Raw genomic sequence first — 25,094 nt, forward strand, 5'->3', positions numbered from 1 at the left:
CGGTCATGTCTACATTGTTCTCGAACCCGTAGGGTCCGCACGCTTAAGGTTTCGATGACAGTTATATTATGAGTTTATGAGTTTTGATGTACCGAAGTTAGTTCGGAGTCCCGGATGTGATCACGGACATGACGAGGAGTCTCGAAATGGTCGAGACATAAAGATTGATATATTGGATGGCTATATTCGAACACCGGAAGTGTTCCGGGTGATTTCGGAGAAAACCAGAGAGCCGGAGGGTTACCGGAACCCCCCCGGGAGAAGTAATGGGCCATATGGGCCTTAGTGGAGAGAGAGAGGGGCAGCCAGAGGTGGGCTGCGCGCCTCCTCCCCCCTGGTCCGAATTGGACTAGGAGAGGGGGGCGGCGCCCCCCCTTTCCCTCTCCCTCCCCACTTCTTTCCCCCTCCTAGTAGGAGTCCTACTCCTACTAGGAGGAGGACTCCTCCTGGCGCGCCTATAGGGGCTGGCCGGCCTCCTCCCCTTGCTCCTTTATATACGGGGGCAGGGGGGCACCCCTAGACACACAAGATGATCCGTGTGATCATATTCTTAGCCGTGTGCGGTGCCCCCCTCCACCATAGTCCTCGATAATATTGTAGCGGTGCTTAGGCGAAGCCCTGCGACGGTAGTGCATCAAGATCGTCACCACGCTGTCGTGCTGACGGAACTCTTCCCCGACACTTTGCTGGATCGGAGTCCGGGGATCGTCATCGAGCTGAACGTGTGCTAGAACTCGGAGGTGCCGTAGTTTCGGTGCTGGATCGGTCGGGCCGTGGAGACGTACGACTACATCAACCAAACGCTTCCGTTGTCGATCTACAAGGGTACGTAGATCACACTCTCCCCTCTCGTTGCTATGCATCACCATGATCTTGCGTGTGCGTAGGAATTTTTTTTAAATTACTACGTTCCCCAACAAGGGATGCATGTAGGAGGTGGTACGAGAGGCATACTATATCGAGGGGGAGGAGTGTGCGAGTACGAGAACGATGAAAAGAGTGGTGGGAGTGAGGCATGGACGGTGACAAGAGAAGAGGGGAAGCTTGTGTTTGTGCTAGGCACACCTGGCTAGAGAGGCATATCGATCGATGTGTGCCGTAAAGAAGGAGCTGGGGGGCCTACACACACCATGGGTGAATGACGTAAAGTGAAAAGATGAATTTGCGTGATGGAGCTAGAGAATGCTGAGGGAGGGTGAGAGGGATGCGGGCGTGTGCATGCACAAGAGAAAGTTAGCACTAGCTACAAAGATAAGAGGGTTGTGTGGGTGTAAAAGACGAATAGAGATCATATATACTTCATTATAAAAAGCGAATTCAGATATTTGTAGAATTTATCATAGTGTTTCAAACCGACGGATGTGTGAATATATATAACGGTGATACACATGGTGTGGTTATGAACATGGTATACTACATTTAATATATTTTCTCTCTACTCTTATAAAAAACGGAGTTGTTGATGATGGTGTGCCTGCCATCCTGCATTATAGGCCGTCTGATTTATATCTGGCGGATAGCAAGGAAACTATGATGGTTGAAGTTGGCAACAATCATGATTGTAGATTCTTATTGATATAGAGAAACGAATTCAAATTTAGTTCGAATTGCAACGGTAGTATAGACATTTGGAATGCACTAAAACGTTGGTATGAGTAGGTTACATGCATTATACAGCAAGCGAAAAAATTTAATCGGACATAACATGGATTCATACTCCCTCCTTCCATCTATATAGGGCGTAATGAGATTTTTAAGACCGCCTTTGACTATTGACAAGATTAATAGTGCATGACATGCACAATGTGAAAATTATATCATTGAAAGAACCTTTCACAGACGAATTTAATGGTGTGCTTTGTGTAAGTTGCATGTCATATATCATTGCTCTAATATTTGGTCAAAGTTAGCATCGAAAAACGCATTAGGCCCTATATAGATGGAAGGAGGGAGTAGCTTTGAATAGCATTTGTATAGTAAAACGGGGCAAGACTCTCTCTTTGTGTGGTGTGAATAGTTTTATTTTTTTCGTTTTCTTTTTGGTTGAGGGAAGTGCGAATTGATTTGGTATGTACAAGTACAATATTACTACACGTTAGGCTTGTCCCTAAAATTCAACCCGCGTCTTGTTATATCCCGAAAATTCAGATATCGTGCTCTCAAAACTGGCGCCTTCACAACCCGCGCCTTGCTATCCCGAAATTACAACGCGCGCGAAAACTCCCTCCAGCTGCCAAATACCGACACGCGAAATCCCCCTTCTAACCCTGAGCCGAAAGGGCCGCTAGTTCAAATCGGTGGGGGGTACTTTTGTAACACACCCAACATTTTGGACAAGTGTGTTCCTAAGTCATGCTTCACCCCCTCCCATCGCCCCCTTTTCGCCAATCGAAATCCCAGGCCGCCATAACCTCTCCGCTCCAGCCACGAAACCCCACCCTCCTCCGTCCTCCACATCACCGCTGCCCAGCCGGAGCCTCTTCCCCGACGACGTCGTCCACCACAACAGCTCGATGTCCCTCGTCCACCTCCCTGGATGAGGATCCGTCGTCCATCTCGCCATCCCATCGGTTCAGCCGCCCCGTCCTCCACCTCCAAGGAGCTGCTCCGACAATCGCCTCGTCTACCGCGGCTCCTCCATCCCCACAGCGCCGCCTTAACCTGCTCCACCGGAACCGCAGCATCCTCACTGACTCCTCGGATGAAGCCGAGGCCTACTCGGCGCCACCAAAGAGGTTGTACACTCATCGCATCGCACCTTCTCCTTAACTCGACCTCCCGGGGCCGACGGTGCTCCATCCCGCACCCCCATGGAGCAGCTACCTTGAAGCCGGCGCCGCGGGCGACATCTCCACGGTGGCTCTCCCCCAGTGTGAGGCCCCTTCGGCGGCGGTGTCCATACTAGCTGCTGCTCCGGCTCTCGCTCGATCGCTCGCTCACCCAGCTGCTACTGCTGCTCCCCCCTCGCTTGTGCTGCTGCTCTGCTCTGATTAAGCCACACTTTAGTCGACTGAATCGACTTTTGGGTCAGTCGATTTTCAGGGGTTGGGGGGCTCACCGGAGTTAAGGAAGAACCACCCACAGTGGGGACAGAGGATCGCCGGAGAGGTACCCCACTATCTATCTTAGGGTTCAGGATGGGGGGCGGGGGGCCTAGAGGGCTGGCCGGGGCGGCGGTGGAGAGTTGTTTCGGGACGGCGAGGCGGCGCTAGGACTGGCGGTTCAGCCGGTGGTGGCTGGCGGCTCAGGGGGGTGCAGGTTGAAGGTGAACTGCATGCCCTCCCTAAACTACATGTCAAGTGCCTCTCTGCTACCATTGCGTTCAGTTTCGACAGTAGCATTCAGATTCCACAGCAAATTTCAGTTTCGACAGTTAAGTTCAGAGTCAACAGTTTTTACCTCATCTGTTGTAGTCAGGTGGTTTTTGGTGATGTTAATTTTACATCCATTTTACATCATCTATTGGAGATGCTATTAGAATCCCACTTGAGATTGACGATGTCTGTCTTGTGCTGCTTCAGCCTTGACGTCTTACGGCTCACCGGAGCTGCTCCAACGATAGAACGATCCATCACAACAGAGCAGTGCCCTGGACGCCGTCTACATCGCCCTCAGATCTTCCTCCACACCTCCGACAGCCACCTCTGCCTCAATTGCTTCAGCGACCAACCCAATGATGCTGATGTCGACACGGCTACGGCAAAGAGGTTGTACACTTGTTGCATCACTTATTACTATACATTCACGTCGATCCATTAAGGCTATTTTGGTTCAACAGAAAAACATCGATCCACTGGTTGTTACCATCACTCTAAATTTCTGCATGCTCTCCTTACATAATCTCACCATATTTTTTCGTATGCATGTCAGATATTGTACACAGTCATGCCGAACATGTAGAGAAAAAGAGAAGAGTTTTGCGTGGCAATACAATGTCATGCAGACATTGCTCCATGGTGGGTTCAATGGCAAACCCTCCCCACCCCTCTCCAGATTGTAATCCAGAGGAAGATATCTGTTCTGAGGCGGATTCGGACGCCGCTGACCACTCCTATTTACCCCCCAAGGTGTTTGCTCTACCTTGGCATGATGATGTTAGTCATATCATGCATATGTTGCCTTGCAGTTCCTACTTTTGACATCATATATGTCATTTGCTTAGTTTAGACATGTTCTGTAATGCCACCTGTTTAGTTTCTATATCATATATGGGAATTATGCAGTCTCATGTCTTTTAGCCAGCCATAATATATGTGAAATGTGCAATGCCATCCTGTTTAACCAGGCATCATATATTTGAATGATATCTTGCCCATCCTTTTCTTCATTACATTTCCATTTGTCAACAATGTTTGTAAATTAAACTACTCTTCCTCTGAATCAGCCATTTGGGTGGGAGATGGAAAATTTTGGAGTGAAAACAAGGCCTTCAGAGCAGACAGTGCTACCTGTCGAAGCAGATCTCTTGTTGGGTCCCGATAGCTCCTTAGAGATGGATTCAGAGACAGATGACCAGTCCTATTCCCCCACTGAGGTGTATGCTCTAACTTGGCACGGTTATACTGCTCATATCATGCATACGGTGTCTTGCATTGCATAGTTTGGACATCATATACACAATATTCAACACCATGTTCTTAGTTCAGACATCATATCGAATGCCCTCTATTTAGCATATAAATCACATATGTGAATTAAATGATGCGATCCTGATTACTTAGATAACATGTAGGTGAATTATGTCATGCGATCCTGTTTAGTTATTCATCATATCTTTGAATTATGTTATGCTATGCTATCCAGTTTAGATAGACATCATATATGTGAAATTATGTCATGCTATCCGTTTTAGTTAAACAATATACATGTCAACTATTTCATGCCCTCTTTTTTTCCACACTATCTATTGCATCTGTCTCTCATACAATGTCTGTACATTCAACTATGTTTCTTGTTTATCAGCCATTTGAATTGGAGCGGGTGATGCCAATATCTAGCGGACTAAAAACACGGTCTTCAAATAAAATAGTGCTACCTCTTGGTGGAGATAGCACCCTGGTTGTACATGCACAAGAACCAGCCCTACCACACATAACCTAAACTCTCGCAGATTGTACCCCTACTACGATGGACAGAGAACCAGCTTCACCCAATCTAACCCCAACCCCAGCTGATAGTAACCCAGTTCCTGTTGACACATCACCATCTCCACCACAGAGCTCCCAAACAAGAGTAGTTAGTAAGGCAGCTCCAGTGCCCAAAGGGCCAGTACTATCACGGCGAACCCCAACTCCACCAGTTAGTACGCCTATTCCTGTGGAGGAAGCACAACCAGCTAGTCGTAGTTTAGCATCTATCGCATTTGATGTTGTTAAATCGTATGTGCGTATCTTCCCATCTTGGAAATATTATACTGAAGATGAAGGAAAATGCCAGTTGCAGGTGTTTGTCCAGGAGTTATGTGTAAGTAATGTTATTCATGGCAATTACTTTGCTTCGTCCCATACATCCTACCTCCATGATGGTTATAATACAACAAATTTTCCCATTTTTCTCTATAGAGAAGGACCAATTTGGAAACTCAGGATGAGGTAACATGTGCTTATACCTCTGCTATCTTCAAGAATGCTTGGTGGCAGTATCGGAATTACCTGAAGAAAACGTACTTCACTGGCAAAGAAACTCATCAAATTCCCTTACGTACTCCTGAGACACATTTACTGGACAATGAATGGGAACACCGTGTTCTGTACTGGTCCCTAACCAAGAATGTGGTAAGGTCTATAAGCTCATTTTCTATTTTTAAGTATTATATTCTTGCGTCTTACTTTACTCTGTTCATGTAGAACAAGTGCCTAAACCTGAAGAACAACTATTCTAATTTAAGATTCCATTGCTACCATAGGACATAGATATATGTTTGTTTGATGCTTTTATTATGTACTAGTACTTGGCAATAGAAGACTTGGTAGTTTAATCCTGTCCACCTTACTAATGAACTGGTTCACCGAAATGAGTTTCATATACTAGTACATGCTAAACTTGTTATGTGTCTGCTTGTTTCTTCTTTTAGAATGCTGACAGAATATTGGGGAAGACTGCCTTATTAAGCAACGGTAAAGGAAGTAATGTAGATAAGGTTCAGGATAGTGACACATCCTGTCTTGGTTTAGTGTTGGAGTTACTGGCCACTACCGCTTGCACAAGCTATTCAAACTCACTGTCTGAATCGGTTCAGTTTCTTGAGTCTCAACTACAAGCTGAAAGACATCGATCAGCTATGCTGCGACAAGAAGCGGAAGGACTGCGGATGTCCCTGGAGCATTCAGATGCATACTTTCTGGTGCAACAGCAAGCGTTGGAGGATTTTAGCGCCAAACAGGACAAAGCTAATAAGCTTGCTAAGCTTATTGCCAGCATGGTGGATACCTAGGATAACGTTTCTTGAGCTCTTCTGAAGTTGTTTCAGTTATGCTCTTGTTTTGCTGCCGCATTTATTTGCACTGGTGGCCAATTTTGATGGCCAGTGTATATGATATGCTGCTTTGTTCCCTATATTTGCACTGGTGGCGAACTTTGATGCCCAGTGGATGTAATATGTGTAATAGCCGTGATAGCCTAGTGTTAGTTGCTTGCTTATTTATTTCCTTGTTGTCTTGTTTATTTGTTTGCTTGTAGTCATTGCAGTTCTTTTTCCGCGGTTAACTAGTGGCTGCAATAACCAATTTTTAAAACTAGGCCACAATAACCATGGGCTAATATTTACTATAGTGACACTGGGCCTCCAACGGGCCATAGAAATAGTTGGCCTTCTACGGGCCGTAGAAACAGTAGGCCTTCTACAGGCCATAGAAACAATGGGCCTTCTATGGGTCGTATCATCAATGGGCCTTATACGGGCCGTATGATCGATTGGCCAAACATGGGCCAATAACAGGCCGCATTATGGCCGTAAACGGGCTAGAGTTGGAATCGTCCGTTCATGGCCGACCGTAACGGGCCATCGTTAATAGGCCGTATTTGATGGCGCTATGAAAATGGCCCAACGTATTAACGGACCACAAATAGGCCGACTGTAACCACGGGCCATAAGTAAACAAATGCTGGAAATGAGCCCAAGAATAAATGGGCTCTGAGAAGGCCGAAAGATAACATGGGCTGGAAACGGCCCAACGGAATAACGGGCCGTTAATGGGTATAAAGTGATACACTGTTCATTACAGGCTAGTTTCACCACAGGCCGTTAATGGGTGTAAAGTGATACACTGTTCATTACGGGCCAGTTTCACCACGGGCCGTTAATAGGCCAAGAGTTACATAGGGCCTCATATGGGCCGAAAGACGTCATGGGCCATACATGGGCCAGAAGTGAAGACGGGCTGGAATCATATTGGATGGCCCAGATGACGCTACTGGGCCTAATTCAGATAGGGCGTAACGGGCCTTGGGTTAGTGGGCTGTAAATGGGTTATATGCGAACAAGCCGTTAACAGGTTTTCCGTGGACCGGCCCGCCACCTTTTGACCAAGTAAAATGGGTCGGCCTTTTCACAGGAATGGGCCTCTGTTGGGCCATGCCACGTGACGACGTATCATAGGCGCCTTCCGTCCAATGAGTGGTTGACATCTGTCCCAACGATGAGCCGACACGTGTTTCCTCCAGCCAATGATGATTTTACACGTGGAAAATCCCCATTGGTCGGGGTTGTTAACGGGTTATCGGATCCAAAACCCGACCCGATAGCTTAACGACATTCCGTTATGGTGGATGCCACGTGTCAGTCACCCTTGACGAAAGCACTTCTATGACGCGCGATTTATCGTCATGGAAGTGGACACTTCCGTGATGATAATTTTGGTAATGTCATGGAACACTTCTACGATAGCACGGGTATGACTATCGTGATTCTGTCATAAATTTGTCATGGATGTACATGCATGAAAAGAAAAGCGACCTACTATGACAAACACGTATCATCACGGAAGTGTATTTTTTTGTAGTGCCATATGCAGTCACAACATATTAAAGATACTGGCATCATGCTGCTCTTACTATGTGACATTCACCAGAAAAATCACCTATCCTGTGCCTCGTCAAGCCGCTTGTTAATAAGCACGATGGCGGCATCTGCCGCATCCAGTTGCTGTTTTAGTTCGGCAAACCCATTAGTCCGGCTAGCCACCGGAGCTTCAACCACCTGCACTTAAAGGCAGTCTGGTTATTACCTGGGACTATGATCCTCTGTTTGCCGCTGTTTTCGATGACAACCAGAGTCTCAGGGGCTACTATCTACACAGGGCACATCTAAAAATGTGCGGTACTGTCAACAAAGTACATCATTTCGTGTACCTCAAAACCTATTAGTAGACTCATAAAGGCTTCATGCAACCCGGTTTTGGCGGATGAAATCATTTCTATCACTGTACCCATCAACGTGCGGTGCTCCTGTGAGATAGCCGCTTGCTCCAGCAGATCCCTCAGTACGTCCGACCGCACACCAGACGGTGCCGGACTCTTTTGATTGCTCTCTTCGAGAGCCGGATACTGAGGACTTCGGGTGGCCATAGGATTACCGTCTGGCCTTGCCGGATCAGGAGAAACCCTCCGCGACGACACCTCGGGGTCGCCCTCCTCGTGAGGCGGTGTGGCAGGGGGAGGCGTTTCGCTCTCCATCATCTTTGGAAGAAGATCACCTGAAGACGAGCTCTGCTGAGAAGGGCTAAGATCCGAACTGCAAGATAAATGCCTCGGTTATTTTCCTCAGAGGTAAAGCGAGATATTTTCATTTACCCTTTTACTTACAGCTCGGTGGAGGGCTGATCCCCTTGAGGGCATAGTACGGCCAGGGTATCCCCCAGGGCAGGACCCTCCGGTGGAGATTTCTTCCCCTGTTTGGAGACCGTTGTCTCCGGATCCTCAGAGGCGGTTCTCTTCCGTCCCTGGGGAGAGGAAGTTTCAGTTCCTCCGCCCCAGCTAACCTCCTTCGCGGAGGCACTAGCCTCCTTGTTCCCCCCTTTATCTCCTCCTGAGGGCGCTTGATAAGGCACGATCTCCAGCATCCTGGTTAGCACAGGATTTGGTGAGGTCTCAGGGAGGGGGGCCGAACACCTGATCAACTTTGCCTTCTCTTTCCAATCCTGGGTCAAAGAGCAGCTTTTTAGGGCAATGTTGCGATAAATAAACGGGCAGTGTGCTCACATGCGGGGCTACTTACTTGGGTATCCAGGCGATTGCAGCTCAGACCTGCATCCTCAGTGATGTCCGGACACATATTTGTGGTCTGAAGAACAATTTGTACATCTCTTCATGCATCATGCTGAGGAAATGTTGAATAGCTTGCGGTCCTTCCGGGTTGAATTCCCACATGCGAAGGGGCCGGTGTTTGCAAGGCTGGACTTGACGAACTAGCATGACTTGCACTACCATAACCAGACTGAAATCTCTCTCAAAGAGGTCCCGGATATGGCTTTGCAGTATTGGCACGTCCTTGGTTGGACCCCAGCTCAGCCCCCTGCTGATCCATCACATCAGTTGTGGTGGGGGGGCTGAGCAAAAGGTGGGGCAGCTACCCACTTGGCACTTCGCGGAGTTGTGATGTAGAACCACTCCCGCTGCCACAATCCGGACACCTCTGGGAAGTAACCCTCAGGCCATGGAGCGTTAGCAATTTTGCTTATTGAAGCGCCTCCACACGCTGCGTGCTGCCCCTCGATCATCTTCGGCTTCACGTCGAAGGTCTTGAGCCACATGCCGAAGTGAGGGGTAATGCGGAGGAAGGCCTCACATAGGACAATAAATGTCGAGATGTGAAGAAGGGAATCCGGGGCCAGATCGTGAAAATCTAGCCCGTAATAGAACATAAGACCCCTAACAAAGGGATCCAGAGCGAGGCCTAGTCCTCGGAGGAAGTGGGAGACGAACACGACGCTCTCGTTGGGTTCGGGAGTAGGGACGACCTGCCCTCTGGGCGGGCAGCCGATGCGAAATTTCGGCGGTCAGATATCTGGCCTCTCTCAACCTCTTGATGTCCTCCGTGACGGAGGAAGGCATCCACTGACCTTGAAGGTTGGATCCGGACATAGTTAAAGGTCCGAAGCACCTGACCTGAGCTTTGGGTGTTAGAACTCGAGGCGAGGGAAGGATTTGATTGAGCACGAGAGGAAAAAAAAGAAAAACCCTTGTCCCCTTTATAAAGAGGGTGAATATCAAGCGTCCTCCTCGTAGCCGTTTGGGACTTGCCTAAGGTCTAGGAGTCCTACCAACATGCATGGTTGGGTTACCCATGTTCGTATTGATGAGAATCCCGTAATAAAGGGGACATGATCTTTGCTTCGACAAGACGTGCCAAGGAAACCGCCTTGCGAAACACGCTGAGATTGGTTATGAAAAACGATTCGAATAAAGACCTGGCTATGGTGTGATGTCACACTACGGGGTACGTCAGCAGATTAGATTTATGGAAATATTATTTTCTCTACGGTGGTATGTGGAACTAGTTTTGCAGAGCCAGACAGGATCCTCGTGTTCAAAATCTTCTATGAAGTATTCATAGGAGGTACCCACCTTGCAATGCCGAAGACAATCTGCGTGCCGGACTCATCGTCATTGAAGCCTGGTTTAGGGGCTACTGAGGGTGAGGGAGTCCTGGATTAGGGGGCCTCCGGACAGCCGAACTGTTAGACTATGAAGATACAAGATTGAAGACTTCGTCTCGTGTACGGATGGGACTCTACTTGGCGTGGAAGGGAAGCTAGGCAATACGGATATGTATATCTCCTCCTTTGTAGCCGACCTTGTGTAACCCTAGCCCCTTCCGGTGTCTATATAAACTGGAGGGTTTTAGTCCGTAGGACAACATACAATCATACCATAGGCTAGCTTCTAGGGTTTAGCCTCTCCGATCTCGTGGTAGATCAACTCTTGTAATACTCATATCATCAAGAATAAATCAAGTAGGACGTAGGGTTTTACCTCCATCAAGAAGGCCCGAACCTGGGTAAAACATCGTGTCCCCTGCCTCCTGTTACCATCCGCCTTAGACGCACAGTTCGGGACCCTCTACCCGAGATCCGCTGGTTTTCTCCCCGGACATTGGTGCTTTCATTGAGAGTTCCTCTGTGTCGTCACCGTTAGGCTTGATGGCTCCTACGATCATCGATAGCGATGTAGTCCAGGGTCAGACTTTTCTCCCCGGACAGATCTTTGTGTTCGGTGGCTTCGCACTACGGGCCAACTCGCTTGGCCATCTGGAGCAAATCGAAAGTTACGCCCCTGGCCAGCAGGTCATGTTTGGAAGCTTAAACTACACGGCCGAAATCCGCGAGACTTGATCTTCGACGGATTCGAGCCCCTGCCTTGTGCGCCGTGCGGTCATGATGAGTACGATTTAGCTCTACTATAGGACCGTATTCAGGAGATCGCACTGGCAGCCGCTCCGAGCCTCGATTCGGAGCCAGTTGCACCATCCATGGATGGGTGGATGGACCCCGTCACGAAGGCCGAACCCTCAGTGCCGATCGAGCCGAATATCGACCTTACCCTTCACAAGAGCCGTGTTGCCAAATTGCCGGATCCTTCTCCGGCCACGGACTCCGAACCGCCTGCGCCCGTTCCTATCGAATCCGATTGGGCGACGATCATGGAGTTTACCTCCGCGGATATTTTCTAGCACTCGCCCTTCGGCTACATACTGAACTCATTAAGGTCTCTCTCCTTGTCAGGAGGATCCTGGCCGAACTATGTCCGGCAGGATTGGGAATGCGGATGACGAAGAAATTTTCCGCCCACCCACCACCCACTTAGTAGCCAGTGTCGATGAGTTAACCGACATGCTCGACTTCGACTCCGAAGACATCGACGGTATGGACGACGATGCAGGAGTCGAAGAGGAACCACTGCCCACAGGGCACTGGACGCCCACTTCATCACATGACATATACATGGTGGACACACCCAAAGAAAATAACGACGAGGAACGGAAGGACGCAGCGACGGGTGGTTCCCTCGAGCAGCAGTCAAAGCGGCGGCGTAAACGCCTCCCCAAATCCTGCCCCGGCAGAAATAACGATCACATAGACCCAGCATTGGAGCAGGGTGAACCATTACCCGACCACGGTAACACGGAAAATCAAGCCGAACAACCCAACCCCGTCGAAGATAACAGTCCGGACGACATCACACCGGACAGGCGCCAGGAGCAACATAATGCCCACCAAAGGCTTGTTGCCACGGCGAGGAGTCTGAAAAAACAGAAGCAAAGGCTCAAGGCTGCACAAGGCACACTAAAAATCAAATGGAGTGAAGTACTCAACACAGCAGCGAAATACAGCAGTAATCGCCACACCAAGAGCTACCCGAAGCAGAAGTTGCTACCTGAATTCGATGAGGAGGCCTTAGATCCCCCGCAGCCAAAAATTAAAATGGCCATCCGGCCGGATAGACGACCTCATGGCCAACATAAAGCGGCGAACAATGCCGCACATAAGCCAATACGCGACCCACGCGAGGGCTTGCATCAAAAGGACGGCGCAACCAGATCCATTTATGGACCACGCAAGTGCGCTCCAGCATACGATGCAACACAACAAACATCTGAACACCACGGTACACCCAGATACAGGGGTGCCGCACACCCCCTATGTTTCACCGATGAGGTGCTGGACCATGAATTTCCAGAGGGATTCAAACCCGTAAACATAGAGGCATACGAAGGAACAACAGACCCTGGGGTCTGGATTGAGGACTATATCCTCCATATCCATATGGCTCGAGGAGATGATCTCCACGCCATCAAGTATTTACCCCTCAAGCTCAAAGGGTCAGCTTGGCACTGGCTTAAAAGCCTCCCCAAAAGCTCCATTGGAAGCTGGGAAGAGCTCGAAGACGCCTTTCGGGCAAATTTTCAAGGGACATATGTCCGACCACCGGATGCAGACAATTTAAGTCATATAACTCAACAGCCTAGAGAGACAGCCCGAAAGCTTTGGCACAGGTTTCTTACTAAAAAGAACCAAATAGTCAACTGTCCGGATGCCGAAGCCTTGGCAGCCTTTAAGCACAGCGTTCGAGACGAATGGCTTGCCAGGCACCTCGGCCAAGAAAAGCCGAGAACAATGGCAGCATTAACAGGCCTCATGACCCACTTTTGCGTGGGCGAGGATAGCTGGCTAGCCCGATGCAGCACCAGCGACCGAAGTACATCCGAAGTTAGAGATGGAAACGGGAAATCACGATGCAGCAAAAATAATAAGTGCCGGAATAAAGAAGACAGCCTTCAGAGCACGGTGGTAAACGCCGGGTTCAGAAGCTCTCGGCCAGGTCAGCAAAAGCCGCCCTCTAAAGGCGCCAAAGATGATCTGTCAAGCTTAATCAAAATTCTGGACCAAATATGTCAGATCCGCAGCACCCTCGATAAGCCTGCAAATCATACCCACAGAGAATGTTGGGTCTTCAAGCAGTCCAGCAAGCTCAACACAGAACATAAGGGGCAGGATACACCAAGCGAAGACAAGGATGAGCCTCGCAAGCAAAACACTGGGGAACAGAAGAAATTTCCACCAGAAGTCAAAACAGTAATCGTGTTACACGTGATAAAGGGGAGAAGCAAAGCGGCACTCCCAGACAAACATGCCCAAGGTCCTATCACCGCGGAGTTCTGCCACTGGCTGTCTCAACCGATCACCTTCGACCATCAGGATTACTCAGCAAGTATCTAGAACGCAGGGTAGGCTGCCTTGGTATTAGATCCAATAATTGACGGATACCACTTCACACGAGTCCTAATGGATGGCAGCAGCAGCTTAAACCTGATATATCAGGACACAATCCGCACAATGGGGATAGACCCAACGAAAATTTGCCACAACAATACTACCTTTAGCATTCCACGGGTTCCCTGCTACTAGAGGTTATATTCGGCTTCCCCGATAACGTCCGTAGCGAAAATTTAACCTTCCACATTGCTCTGTTCCAAAGTGGCTATCAAGCACTACTTGGACGGGAAGCTTTCACTCGCTTTAATGCAATTCCAGATTACGCTTCCCTCACACTTAAGATGCCCGGTCCACGTGGCATCATTACAGTAAATGGAAATATTGAGCGATCCCTACGCGCCAAAGAGAGTGCGGCTGCCTTGGCAGCCGCACACTAAAACGGCCTCACCAACTAAAGTATTCGATAGGTCGTCAAGACCACGGAAATGGTTAGACGAGTCCAACGCAGCTATATGAAATTCATACAGGTTTGATGGCCACACCCCTATTACAAATACAAGGGGCTCAACGCGCGCAAACAAGTGGCAATTTTTACTCATCTTGAACTATAAATGGTTTCTTTAAACCCACCTTTTTGCACAACAACTTTTCACGTAAGTTCCTCTCTTTTACAGATGACAATCATGCTACACCCGTCCAGGATACGGCACAACGGAGACACAGGCGCAGACGTGCAGCAGGGACCCGTTCCAAGGATTCTTTTTAGATTAAGACGCCGCGTCAACCTTTTTTACAGTCTCTTGTTGATACACATCCCTCAGATTCTCAGTACAATTGAGAAGGATGCTGACGTCTTGGCATGTGGCCACGTCAGAACAATGCACGTACCTGGACACTAGGGGCTTCTTACAAAGGGCACTGTTTAGGCCCGGTTTACACCATAAAGACCGAATACCTTAGGGAGTGTTCGGCGTCGCGAGTTTGGCCTTATATGCATCAGCTTCGAATCATGTCTTGGGTCAAATGTTGGGTTTGCATGGCTCCTGTGTTTTGCTGCCTTACGTTCCGCTCTATCAGCTAAGGCGGCACCAGGAGAACTACTGCGATTGTGCCCTGGTTCATACGGACGAGCACCTCAGTAGAGAAAGCCGAAAAGTGATTGTCATGATATAGCGCGAGACTGGTCAACCACTTGATGACCTATCGGAATCCTAGAATTCCTCCGCCTTAATGAAGGGCCGTTTCCCGGCCAGGCATGTACACACCCCGAACTCGGGTGAGTGCGGAGCCACCAGTGGCTATATAGTAGCCCCACTGTCAAACTCCTATGGCTAAGTGAAAGTGTTAAAGCATTATAGTCCGGTTGCCTAGTTCGCTGCGCTATCACCTCCTTATTAGGACCAAGACGTTGGATTAAGTGTGAATACACACCTTCTGTGAACACCCCCGCATTATATGCATGGGGGCTGAAGCCGATGACTGCAATCTTTCAGGTTATATACATGTATACATAAAACGGCCGCACAGGAGGCATCACAATACTTTCGGGCAAAAGTATAAATACAGCCTTGATAACATTAATAAAACATTGTTTTTACAATGGGAATACATGTCACTCAAACATAATATTCTTCGAGCACTGGGCCTCTATCAAATGAGCACCCTCAAGAACTTCTTCAAAATAGTGCTGGGCAGCCACTTGGCCTATGGCCGAACCCTGCGCCGCGACAGTGGTAGCATCCATCTCCGCCCAGTATGCTTTGACACGGGCAAGGGCCATCCGCGAGCCTTCTATGCACGCTGAACTCTTCATCGCATTGATGCACGGCACCACACCAAGGAACTGCTGCACTAGGCTAAAATAACTGTTCGGCTTTGGCCTTTCCGGCAAAAGCTGATCCACGACAGACCTCATGGCGAGTCCGGACAACCTATTGAGTTTGGCCCATTCAGCTAGCTGATCGGTCAATGGAAGCAGACGCTCTGGAACGTTAAACTGTGACCAGAACAGCTTGTCCACTTCCCAATCTGTTTGATCTTGGAAGTATTCAGCCGCATCGACAGCGCTCACCGCCAAGTCCAGATATGCGTCTGCCGAACTCCACAGCCGATCCAGAGGGGCATACCGTGGATCTCCGAACTTCCTTCGCAGCAAAAAGGGCTTCCCAGCCACAATGTCACAAGCTTCACGCAGCTCCTCCTTCTTCGCTCTCATGGCAGAACGGGTGTCTTTGGTCGCCATCGTGGCCTTTTCAAGGTCCGTCGCCTTCGCAAGGTTTTCTTCCTCAAGGAACTGGCAACGGTCGGCAAGTCTTTTAGCTTTACGGCCATCTTGCCCATTTTCTCTTTGCTCTCACAATGCGCGGCCTTCTCGGCTCTTAACTCTTCGGCCGCCTTCAAAGCAGCCGCATTACTACTCCTTGCTTGTTCTTTGGCTCAGGCAAGTTCCGCCCGAAGGGTCTCCATGGTGGCAGCTCCATCAACAGTCACAAAATATTAAAGATACTAGCATCACGCTGCTCTTACTACGTGACATTCACCAGAAAATATCACTTACCCTATGCCTCGTCAAGCCACTTGTTAACAAGCTCGATTTTGGCATCCGCCGCATCTAGTTGCCGCTTTAGTTCGGAAAACTCATGAGTCCGGCTAGCCACCGGAGCTTCCACTACCTACACATAAAGGCGGTATGGTTACCTGGGACTATGATCCTCTATTTGCCGCCGTTCTCAATGACAACCAGAGTCTCAGGGGCTACTACCTACACAGGGCACACCTAAAAATCTACGGTACTATCACAAAGGTATATCATTTTACGTACCTCAAAGCCTGTTAGTAGACTCATAAAGGCATCATGCAACCCGCTTTCGGCGGACGAAATCCTTTCCATCACCGTACCCATCGACGCACGGTGTTCTTCCGAGATGGTCGCTCGCTTCAGTAGATCCCTCAGTACGTCCGACCGCATACCAGACGGCGCCAGACTCTTTTTTCTGCCCTCTTCAAGAGCCGGATGCTGGGGACTTCGGGTGACTATGGGATTATCTTCCGGACTCGCCGGATCCGGAGAGGCCCTCCGTGACGACACTTCAAGGTCGCCCGCTTCTTGAGCGGGGGAGTCTGGGGGAGGCATTTTGCTCTCCATCATCTCCGGAAGAAGGTCCCCTGAAGATGAGCTCTGTTGAGAAGGGCCAAGATCCGAACTGCAAGATAAACGCTTCGGTTATTTTCCTCGGAAGTAAGGTAGAATATCTCTACTATTAAGTAAATTTTGATCACTTACGACTCGCTAGAGGGCTGATCCCCGCACGAACTTTGTGCGGTAAAAGCTCCCTCCGGGACGGGATCCTTTGGTGGATTTTTCTTCTCCCGTTTGGAAACCTTGGTTTTCGGATCATCAGAGGCAGTCCTCTTCCTCCCCCGGGGTGAAGGAGTGTCAGACTCCTCTCTTGCCTATCCTCCCTCACGAAGGCGCTCGTTCCCTCGGTTGGAACAGATAGCGGTGGAGGCCCGCTTTGGCCCTCTTTATTCCCCCCTTCATCTTCCTTTGCAGGCACCAGGAAAGGTGCTGGCTCGAGCATCTTCTCCAGCACCGGATTGTCCAAGCCTTCGGGAAGGGGAGCCAAACACCGGATCATATTCGCCTTTGCTATCCAGTCCTGGTCAAAGAGCGATCCTTCAGAATGATGTCATGATAAAAGAAAGACAGTGTGTTCGGCTAGAGGGTTACTTACTTGGGTCACGATGCAGTTGCTGCTCAGGCCCACGTCCTCGGAGGTGTCCGGACACTCTATCTGGGGTTCGAAGAACGACATGTACATCTCCTCGTGCGTCAGGCCGAGGAAATTCTGAATAGCGCGCGGTCCTTCTGGGTTGAATTCCCGTAAACGGAGGGGCCGGCGTTTGCAAGGCTAGACTTGACGAACCAACATGACTTGCACTACCATAACTAAACTAAAATCTCCCTCGAAGAGATCCCGGATGCGGCTCTGCAGCCTGGGCACATCCTTGGCTGGACCCCAGCTCAACTGCCCGCTGATCCATGACATCAGTTGTGGGGGAGGGCCCGAGCGAAAGGCGGGGGGAGCTACCCACTTGGCACTTCCGGGAGCGGTGATTTAGAACCACTCCCTTTGCCATAGTCTGGACACCTCTGGAAAGGATCCTTTTGGCCATGGAGCTCCAGCAATCTTGCTTATTAATGCACCTCCGCACGCTGCATACTGCCCCTCGACCGTCTTCGGCTTCACATCAAAGGTCTTGAGCCACAGGCCAAAGTGAGGGCTAATGCGGAGGAAGGCCTCACATACGACAATAAATGCCGAGATGTGGAGAAAGGAATCCGGGGCTAGATCGTGGAAATCAAGCCCGTAATAGAACATCAAGCCCCTTACGAAGGGATCTAGAGTGAGGCCTAGTCCTCGGAGGAAGTGGGAGATGAACACGACGTCTTCGTTGGGTTCGAGAGTAGGGACGACCTGCCCTCGGGCGAGCAGCCGATGCGAGACTTCGGCGGTCAAGTATCTTGCCTCCCTCAACTTCTTGATATCCTCTTCCATGACGGAGGAGGGCATCCACCGGCCCTGGAGGCTGGATCCAGACATGATTGAAGGTCTGAAGCATCTGAACTGGGCTTTGGGTGTTAGAACTCGAGGCGGGGGAAGGATTCGATTGAGCATGGGAGGAAAAAAGTAAAAACCTTGACCCTTTATAAAGAGGGTGAATATCAAGCGTCCTCCTCGTGGCCGTTTGGGACTTGCCTAAAATCTAGGAGTCCTAGGAGCGGTTGGGTTACCCACGCCCGTATTGATGAGAATCCCGTAATAAGGGGGACACGATCTCTGCTTTGACAAGACGTGTCAAAAAAACAGCCTCGCGTTATGTGTGGGGCTAGTTAAAGGAAACGGTTCGAATAATCACCGGGCCATGGCATAATGTCATGTTGCCAAAACAAGTCAGCAGATTAGATTTGTGGAAATATTATTCTCTCTACGGTGGTATGTGGAACTTATTTTGCAGGGTCGGACACTATCCTTGTATTCAAATTCTTCCGTGGTGTATTCGGAGGAGGAACCCGCCTTGCAATGCCTAAGGCAATACTGTGTGTCGGACTCATCGTCATTGAAGCCTGGTTCAGGGGCTACTGAGGGAGTCCTGGATTAGGGGGTCTCCGGACAGCCGGACTATATCCTTTGGCCGGACTATTAGACTATGAAGATACAAGATTGAAGACTTCGTCTCGTGTCCGGATGGGACTCTACTTGGCGTGGAAGGCAAGCTAGGCAATATGGATATGTATATCTCCTCCTTTGTAACCGACCTTGTGTAACCCTAGCCCCCTCCGGTGTCTATATAAACCGGAGGGTTTTGGTCTGTAGGGCAATATACAATCATACCATAGGCTAGATTCTAGGGTTTAGCCTCTCCGATCTCATGGTAGATCAACTCTTGTAATACTCATATCATCAAGAATAAATCAAGCAGGACGTAGGGTTTTACCTCCAGCAAGAGGGCCCGAACCTGGGTAAAACATCGTGTCCCCTACCTCCTGTTACCATCCGCCTTAGACGCACAGTTCGGGACCCCCTACCCGGGATTCGCCGGTTTTGACACCGACAGAGGGAGTCCTGGATTGGTGGGTGGGGGGGGGGTATCCGGACAGCCGGATTATATCCTTTGGCCGGACTATTGGACTATGAAGATACAAGATTGAAGACTTCGTCCCGTGTCCGGATGGAACTCTCCTTGGCATGGAAGGCAAGCTTGGCAATACGGATATGTAGATCTCCTTCCTTGTAACCGACTCTGTGTAACCCTAGCCCCCTCCGGTGTCTATATAAACCGGAGGGTTTAGTCCATAGGACCAACAACAACAATCATACCATAGGCTAGCTTCTAGGGTTTAGCCTCTTCGATCTCGTGGTAGATCAACTCTGGTACTACTCATATTATCAAGAACAATCAAGCAGGACGTAGGTTATTACCTCCATCAAGAGGGCCCGAACCTGGGTAAAACATCGTGTCCCCTGCCTCCTGTTACCATCCGCCTAGACGCACAGTTCGGGACCCCCTACCCGAGATCCGCCGGTTTTGACACTGACATGATCCCTTAACTAAATTTCAAGGTAAAAGTGTTATCCCTGAGTATGCATCGTTGCTACAGTTCTTCGTTTCGAGACACCACGTGATGATCAGGTGTGATAGACTCTACATTCACATACAATGGGTGCAAGATAGTTTTGCACATGCGGAATACTCGGGTTAAACTTGACGAGCCTGGCATGTATAGACATGGCCTCGGAACACTGGAGACGGAAAGGTCAAACGTGAATCATATAGTAGATATGATCAACATAGAGATGTTCACCATTGATTACTACTCCATCTCACGTGATGATCGGACATGGTTTAGTTCATTTGGATCACGTATTGCTTAGATGACTTGAGGGATGTCTATCTAAGTTAGAGTTATAAAGTAATTTGATTAATTGACCTTAATTTATCATGAACTTAGTCCTGATAGTATTTGCATATCTATGTTGTTGATCAATAGCTCGCGTTGTAGCTCCCCTATGTTTTTGATATGTTCCTAGAGAAAACTAAGTTAAAAGACGATAGTAGCAATGATGCGGACTAGGTCTGTGATCTGGGGATTATCCTCATTGCTACACAGAAGAATTATGTCCTTGATGCACCGCTAGGTGACAGACCTATTGCAGGAGCAGATGCAGACATTATGAATGTTTGACAAGCTCGGTATGATGACTACTTGATAGTTAGTGCATCATGCTTTACATATAAGATGTTCTGAATGTCACAGAGCATATAAGATGTTCCAAGAGCATATAAGATGTTCCAAGAGATGAAATTGGTATTTCAGACTCATGCCCATGTCGAGAGGTATGAGACCTCTGACAAGTACTTTGCCCACAAGATGGAGGACAATGGCTCAGCCAATGAGCATGTACTCAGAATGTCTGGGTAGTACAACCGCTTGAATCAAGTGGGAGTTAATCTTCTAGATAAGATTGTGATTGACAGAGTTCTCTAGTCACTATCACCAAGCTATTAGAACTTTGTGATGAACTATAATATGCAAGGGATGACGAAAACGATTCCCGAGCTCTTCGCAATGCTGAAATCGGCGAAGGTAGAAATCAAGAAAAAGCATCAAGTGGTGATGGTTGACAAGACCACTAGTTTCAAGAAAAGGGCAAAGGAAAAGAAAGGGAACTTTAAGAAGAATGACAAGCAAGTTGCCACTCTGTGAACAAGCCCAAAGCTAGACCTAAGCCCGAAACTGAGTGCTTCTACTGCAAAGGGAATGGTCATTGGAAGTGGAACTACCCCAAATACTTGGCGGATAAGAAGGATGGCAAAGTGAACAAAGATATATTTGATATACATGTCATTGATGTGTACTTCACTAGTGTTCATACTAACCCCAGGGTATTTGATATCGATTCAGTTGCTAAGATTTGTAACTCAAAACATGAGTTGCAAAATGAACAAAGACTAGTTAAGGGAGAGGTGACGATGTGTGTTGGAAGTGATTCCAAGGTTGATAAGATCAGCATCGCACACTCCCTCTACCTTCGGGATTAGTGTTGGACCTAAATAATGTTATTTGGTGTTTGCGTTGAGCATGAATATGATTGGATCATGGTTATTGCGATATAGTTATTCATTTAAGTCAGAGAATAATTGTTGTCTATTTACATGAATAAAACCTTCTATGGTCATACACCCAATGTGAATGGTTTATTGAATCTCGATCGTAGTGATACACATATTCATAATATTGATGCCAAAGTATGCAAAGTTGATAATAATAGTGCAACATACTTGCGGCACTGCCATTTAGGTCATATTGGTGTCAAGCGCATGAAGAAACTCCATGCAGATGGGCTTTTGGAATCACTTGATTATGAATCATTTGATACTTGCGAACCATGCCTCATGGGAAATATGACTCAAACTCCCTTCTCTGGAACAGTACAACGAGCCAATGACTTATTAGAAATAATACATACCGATGTATACGGTCCAATGAGTGTTGAGGCACGCGGTGGGTATCGTTATTTTTTGACATTCATAGATGATTTGAGCAGATATGGGTATATCTACTTAATGAAACACAAGTCTGAAACATTTGAAAAGTTCAATGAATTTCAGAGTGAAGTGGAGAATCATCATAACAAGAAAATAAAGTTTCTACGATCTGATCGCGGAGGCGAATATTTGAGTTACGAGTTTGGCCTTCATTTTAACAATGTGGAATAATTTCACAACTCACGCCACCTAGAACACCAAAGTGTAATGGTTTGTCCGAACATCATAACCATACTTTATTAGATACTGTGCTATCTATGATGTCTCTTACCTATTTACCACTACCGTTTCGGGGTTATGCATTAGAGACAGCTGCATTCACGTTAAATAGGGCACCGTCCAAATCCGTTGAGATGACACCGTATGAACTTTGGTTTTGCAAGAAACCTAAGCTGTTGTTTCTTAAAGTTTGGGGTTGTGACACTTATGTCAAAAGGCTTCAGCATGATAAGCTAGAACCCAAATCGGAGAAGTGCATCTTCATAGGAGACCCTAAGGAAACAATTGGGTACACCTTCTACCACAAATCCGAAGGCAAGATCTTTGTTACCGAGAATGGAACCTTTCTAGAGAAGGGGTTTCTCTCGAAAGAAGTGAGTGGGAGGAAAGTAGAACTTGATGAGGTAATTGTACCTTTTCTCGAATTGGAAAGTAGCACATCAGTGAGATCCATTCCCGTGATGCCTACACCAACTAGAGAGGAAGATAATTATGATGATCATGAAACTTCAGATCAAGTTACTACTCGACCTCGTAGGTCGAACAGAGCATGTTCCGCACCAGAGTGGTACAACAATCCTGTCCTGGAAGTCATGTTTTTAGACCAGGGAGAACCTACGAACTATGAAGAAGCTATGATGAGCCCAGATTCCGAGAAATGGCTTGAGGCCATGCAATCTGAGATAGATCTACGTATGAGAACAAAATGTGGACTTTGGTGGACTTGCCCAATGATCGGCAAGCCATTAAGAATAAATGGATCTTCAAGAGGAAGACGGACACTGATGGTAGTGTTACTATCTAAAAAGCTCGACTTGTCACATAAGTTTTTCGACAAGTTCAAGGTGCTGAGTACGATGAGATTTTCTCACTCGTAGCGATGCTTAAGTCTATCCGAATCATGTTAGCATTTGCCGCATTTTATGAAATCTGGCAAATGGATGTCAAAACTGCATTCCTTAGTGGATTTCTTAAAGAAGAGTTGCATATGATGCAACCAAAAGGTTTTGTCGATCCTAAAGGTGCTAACAAAGTGTGCAAACTCCAGCGATCCATCTATGGACTAGTGCAAGCATCTCAGAGTTGGAATATACCCTTTGATAAGGTGATCAAAGCATATGCTTTTATACAGACTTATGGTGAAGCCTGTTGATGGTGTCTTGGATTAGGGGGTCCCCGGGTCTCCGAATTATTCAATATGGGCCAGACTGATGGGCTGTGAAGATAAAGTGAAGGACCATCCTCCCGTGTCCGGATAGGGCTCCCATATGCATGGATAGCAAGTTTGGTGTCCGGGTGTACTTTTTCTTTCCTTTGCAAACTGACTCTGTACAACCCTAGGCCCCTCTGGTGTGTATATAAGCCGGAGGGGTTAGTCCGTAGAGGCTATCAGAATACTCATAGGCTAGACAACTAGGGTTTAGCCATTACGATCTCGAGGTAGATCAACTGTTGTAACCCTTATACACATTGAATATAATCAAGAAGGACGTAGGGTTTTACCTCCTTTAAGAGGGCCCGAACCTGGGGTAAACATTGTGTCCCTTGTTACCATCGATCCTCAGATACACAGCTTGGGACCTCCTACTCGAGATCTGCCGGTTTTGACACCGGCATTGGTGCTTTCATTGAGAGTTCTGTTGTGTTGTCAACAGTAGGATCGATGGCTCTCCTTGTCATCAACGATGACGCTGCTTTCGGGGAGATCTTTCTCCCCGGTCAACTCTTTGTGTTTGGTGGCTTCATGCCACGTGCCAACTCAACCGGTCACCTTGAGGAGGTCGACAGCTACGCCCTTGGTCACCAGATCAGGTTTGGAAGTTTGAACTACATCACCGATATCCGAGGAGATTTGATCTTTGAGGGGTTCTCGGCCGCCGCTCCCCACCCATACGAAGAAGGCCCTCCATCATTAAATCCCGTTCAGGGGTCGACTCTCATGCCCGCCCTGGCCTTAGATCCGGGGCAGATCACTCTGTCCGAAGATAGGAGGATGAACCCCGCCGGACTCTCTCCCATCAAGGAGCTTCCTGCCGAAGACCCAGATGCGATCCTGCCGTCAGCGAACCCGGAAAAACTCTGAACAACAACGAAATCATAGCCAAGAAAAACTCTGCAGTGCTCACACCTCAAAAACACAAATACTGCTCGAGCTGCTTGGTCCCAGCTGTCGGCCGCACCTTGTGCAATTCTCTCGTTTATATTGACTACATAGGTTGACAATGGTGTGGGACCGTGATGTCAGGAAACCAGGAGAAAGCAAAAAAATATAGTTGTACATAATAAGGAGGCACTTGCGTACGTACGGCTATGGCCCTAGTGGGTCCCTAGTGTCATCCAGTCAAAATAAAGTCATCTCCTGAATCCTCATGTTCGTTGACGATGTTAACAATGCTCGGCGCCACGGCGAGCGCAACAACTCGAAGGACAATGGAGAGGGCCTCGCGGGCCCTACAGATGGTCTGATACAGCGCCCGCTGCTCATTCAGGAAGCCAGGATCATCGGACACCTATGAGCACCTTCGAGAAACTGAGACGGCATGAAACGGCAAGGCCGCGCTTGGGAGCTCTGGTTTATTTCAAACATGTATTAACATACAAGTGTAATTTACTCGTCATCGGAAACAACTCGTAAAATACAGGCGTAATGAAACCGAGGCCCGAGGTCTGTAAGTAAAACCGGCGGGTTACTCGTGTAATTTGAGAGACCAGTGTATATTTTATCAGCACTGCTATATGGACGACATTACCAGACGACACATGCACGACGTGCGTATCATGCCATCCATGGGAAAGGCTAAAACAGCAGCCAACGACTGGATTAGCAATCGTCCGAGTGTCGTTCAACGTTTTTATCGTGTGTGAAGTACTTCCGATATTTTACTAGTCGAAATCGACCAACCAAGCGCCTTCGCCCGAGACCATCTGCTTTAATTTACAAGCGTCAGTTTTACAAGCGGTTTTGGTTGGAAAACGACGATCCAATCACAGCCTAATATCATGAGTTGGTCGGAAGATCATATGGTTTCATGTCTAACCTACCCGACTTGT

The sequence above is a fragment of the Triticum urartu genome, chromosome 3A (assembly GCF_056163025.1).
Source record: "Triticum urartu cultivar PI428250 chromosome 3A, HENAU_Tu73, whole genome shotgun sequence".
Lineage (NCBI taxonomy): Eukaryota > Viridiplantae > Streptophyta > Magnoliopsida > Poales > Poaceae > Triticum > Triticum urartu.